At 34.6% G+C, this 4,645-nt stretch overlaps 1 pseudogene; it reads right to left on the bottom strand.

Moving 5' to 3' along the window:
• Nucleotides 1-3,693: 3,693 nt before the first annotated feature.
• LOC128598288 (protein-L-isoaspartate O-methyltransferase domain-containing protein 2-like) lies at nucleotides 3,694-4,273 on the bottom strand (annotated as a pseudogene).
• Nucleotides 4,274-4,645: the final 372 nt, after the last annotated feature.

Genomic DNA, 4,645 nt, shown 5'->3' with positions numbered 1-4,645 from the left:
TAAATATTAGTGACATAATTTGGAACAAAAGTAAATGTCTAAAAATAGCTAGTATAATAAATTATGGTTCTACATTCAGAGTAATATCAGGTAGGGCTCAAACTGTTATAGAAATGTATTCATTGATGTATAGTTTCAGTGAGTATATATTTTTGTAAAAATAAAATGCATATATATATTTCTATATTGCTCTCTAATACATAGAAGAATTTTTGGAGAACTATATACCAAAAATGTTAATTGTGGTTCCTTTTCAAAATTATTTCAAAATTTTCTTACATGTATATTTAAAAAATTCTGTACAAAGGATATTTCTTATATTATTAGAAGAATAAAAGGGATCAAAGTTTTTATTGAGTAAATGAGTTAGAGTTACCTAGAATGTTTGGTTTGAATTTCACATTTTTGTTCTTACAAAAAAATGAGATTACTGGTATAGTCAGAATGATGGATAGTATTATAGGACACTGTCTGGAATTCAGTGTTGTTCACTGCCACACATGCTTATGTTGTGGAAAAAGCCGTCCCTTGTGAAGTTACATCCAGGCCATCTACCAGTTTTCCTAGTTGAAAAGTTATTCTGTAAATTTTGTTGGATAAACTCTTGAAATAGTGGAGATTTTTTTTTAATTTGTTTTTTATTTTAGGTAAGAATTTGATGTAGATCATGATCTATGTGTATATGACTTAATAAAAAAAATAATTGAATGCAGAAAGCTTCATTTTTCTCCTATCAAAGGAATTCCAATACTTTGGCAGGGATTCAAATAACACATTCTATTACATAGGCCAACTAATTGTGTCCTAAAAATGGGCTCTGGATCAAATTTATGAGTTTTATCATTTGAAAACTTTCAGAGATAAAATTGTATCTAATCTGAGATCTTTATTTCCTGAACTATCTTTCCATCAGGAACTCAGTGACTTTCTCAGGTTCTCTGGACACTTTTGTTCTAACTGGGCAGAGGTGAGTTGTGTTACTTCCTTATTTTCTGCTTTGCTGTGGCTCTTTAGTTAGATTCAAATGGACTCTTTTGCATAGTCATATATAGGATAGTATTGTTTTGCTTCCAATTACCAGATCTGCTCTTGTAACACTATTCTTTACCAGAAAGAACAAGTTAAAGGAACATATTAGTTTGTATAATTATTTATACACACACGTACACACATATTTACATATAGTGTCAATGACAATATAACAGTGGAGCAATTTGTTTTGAAATTTCAGATCAATATGAGGGTACAGATAAGTAGGTTACATTGTTTATGCTTGTTAGGTAAAGTCCAAGTTGTAGTTGTGCCAGTGGGGCAATTTTTTTTTTTAAATGTCTTAACTACCTTTATTGATATCATTTCTGTTCTATATAAACTCAGGAAAATCCACGTTCTGAATTTCTTGCATCTCTCCCTAGTAAGTTCCAGAATAACAAAAGTATCTTCACATACAGATTTGATTCTTACATAATATCTATGAATTTGAAATTTGTTTTGCACAGGTCTATGGCTTTACTATTTTTCAAGACAAAAGTCACATATTAAAATATAGACTATTCAAAACATAAAAGTACACAGTTGTCAAGAATGTGGTTTACAATAATATAGGTCTTGCAGACAATACAAACAATGGTATGATTTGTCTGTCTGAAAACAAAAAGCAGTGTATTATATTTTACTGAATTCTGGTATCAGGTGCACAGGACAACTTATTTACAATCTTCCTTTATTTTTATAAGATAAATACCATTTCTCACATATATTACAACCATGTTTTTTAAACCAAATTTTGGGTTAAAAATTGCAAACTGAAAACATATAAATACAAAATGCTAGGAAAAGCTTAACATATAAGGGGGAAAAACATGTCTAATGCACTGCAATGATTTTTGCAATCCAGCATAAAGGCAAATATGATTTATTAAAAAACACAGCCCATACACACTTATAGAACCAATTTAGTCAGGCCACCTAATACAACAAATTTCACAGATATCATTATCATGTCCAAAAATTTCCCTATAATGTAGAAGTCTCTACAATTCAATAAGAATGTCAACAAGGATCTACAAACTACAAAGTATTAGCAAATAAATGTATACCATGCATTTCTCTTGGAAAAAATCAAGCTTGACTTTGCTTTAAAAGATAACAACTATGAATGTTCCTTAAAATAACTTAAATTCACCAATCTAGGGCAATATACACATTTTCCCAGCTATGCATGGAGACTATATTGTATGGTAAAAATGATTCAGTTACTAAAATAAAGTAGAAAAGATTAGAAATAATCAGAACTCAGTTAAGCTGGTGAAACCACAGAGACATCAAAGCACAGCAACTTCCAAGACCATAAGGGTTAAAGTTAATAATAACATTTGGATACTTAACCTTACATAAACTTACTCTGAATTTAGATTTAATGTTAACAATTTATATTATTCTTGGCTTTGGATTTAAAAAACTTTTTAAAAGAATCAATGTTTGGAATAAGCAATGTAACTTCAAATCATTTTGCTATCCGACTACAAGAAAGACTGCTTTTCTTCTAGCCCCATAACTTGATAAAATAGAAAGCTCTCCACACACTAAGTCCTGGAGAAGACTGATTTCGCCAGTTATGCAGTGCTAATGTAACAGAGCTACTAAATTATATTTGTTCTTAAGAAAAATTACAAAACTAACAAATCTTTTTTTCTCCAGAATTATAAAAGATAAAATCTATGAATCAGTACTCTAATATGATCACAGAAAAATAGCAAACTGAAGTTAAAAAACACAAGCTGTCTATAATATAGGCCCCAATCTATTTCCTGCCATCTTAGTATTTTCTACCTGCTCTAAGGATTGAGTATGTCAACACCTAGAAATGTCTTTAATGTTGGGTAAATAATCATTCCTATGGTCAGGGTTAAAGTAATTTAGCTTATTACTTACACACACAAGAAAACTTGTTTCATTTTTCAGGATACTCTTTTAAGGATTCCTTGACAATGGTTCTTTTAAAGGTAAAAAAAGGGCCAGGGGAAAAAACAACTCCTTGAAATTCTTTTAGAATTCCAAAAAAGACATCTGACAGTATGATCTTTTATTCTTCCTCCCTCATCACAATTTTTCCTTTTAAAATTTACAATTAACAAATGGGATTTAAATAATTTACTTAAAATAAGCGAAGGCTTCTCGCTAATGTTTTTCCCTCTAGAAAACTAAAAAGTTCAGTGAAACTCAGCGCCAGTAATTAAAAGGTTATTATCAGAAAATTCAAACTTGGGCATAGGTGTGTCATACCCAAAAGAGATTTTATACATTTATAAACTGTTGTTTGTTTCACACTTTGTAAGTAACACAGGTCAGTTTCACCTTCAGTTTTCATTTTTAACGTATAAAATGTGCGTCCTGTGAATGAAGAGTCATCCGTCTCTACCATGCACACCTCAGTGTTTCACTGGAGTTGAGAAAGAAACACCCTTCTCTAGGAAGATTCTCTCTACTTTGGGGAAACATTCTTCTATGCAGTGTAGGTCTTGTAGAATTATGTAAAAAAATCACACCACTGAATCAAAATTGTAGAGGACATTTAAGAACCAGAAAAAGAAGACTCTGATGTGGCTAGGGCCCATGCTGCCTGTCCCAGGCGACCCTCCACAGCAGGCCTGGCAATCTGGTCTTCCTCCTTTGCCTTCTCAAACAGGAGACCTATTTTTCTCTGTAATAAAGCAAATAGTATTTTAGGGGATCTGGAAGAGGGAGGCTCAAGACTTTCTGGCGAGGAAGTTCACGGGGGGATCCGGCTTTGTTTCCGGAGGCGTCTTCTCTTCTTCTGCAGCTCGTCTTCCAGGTCTTCACAGCTATTGTCATCAGAGGGGTTGGAAATCCGACTGGCAAAGACCTCTTTGTCCAAAAAAACAATCGTTTCCATTCCACGCCGGGCGAACTCTCCTTCGTTTAAACCTGGGGGTGTTCTTTAGTCCATTTCCGTTTTTGCTCACTGTTTCCTGATGAATGACCTTTTTAATGGTGCCCCGATGGCAATGCGAGCCAAGTCCTGGAGGCTGCGAACTGCCACTGGTGGTAACTGGACAAGTCTTGATTTTCCTGACTCTGAATGGCAGGGCTGGATCAGAGGAGCAAAAGAAACAGCCAGAATCTTTTTGGTTTCCCAAGCTGAAGGGCCTGTGAGCGTTATCTTAGTCAACTTCTCTTCCAGTGGCATGACAAGGATGCCTCCCACTTTGAGCAGACTCTTCATGTACTCCTCATGCTCTTTCTGCACACCAGCCCAGTGGGGCAATTTTTAATTAATATCTTACAGATAACGAAGCTATAAAAAACACTTTAAGAAAAGAGTATTTAGGCCAGGCACGGTGGTTCCTGCCTATAAACCTAGTACTCTGGGAGGAGGCTGAGACAGGAGGATCACTGGAGCTCAGAGTTCAAGACTGGCCCAAGCAAGAGCAAGACCTATCTCTACTGAAAAATAGAAAAATTAAACAGGCATGGCTGTGGGTACTTGTAGTCCCAAGCTACTCAGGAGGCTGAGGCAGGAGGATCACTTGAGCCCAGAAGTTTGAGGTTACTATGAGCTTGCCATGGCACTCTAGCTTGGGCAATAGGTGTGAGACTCTGTTTAAAAAAAGAAGACGGAGGG

The sequence above is a fragment of the Nycticebus coucang genome, chromosome 11 (assembly GCF_027406575.1).
Source record: "Nycticebus coucang isolate mNycCou1 chromosome 11, mNycCou1.pri, whole genome shotgun sequence".
Lineage (NCBI taxonomy): Eukaryota > Metazoa > Chordata > Mammalia > Primates > Lorisidae > Nycticebus > Nycticebus coucang.
The sequence above is the reverse complement of the archived record's forward strand: the minus strand, read 5'-3'. Positions and strand labels throughout refer to the sequence as shown.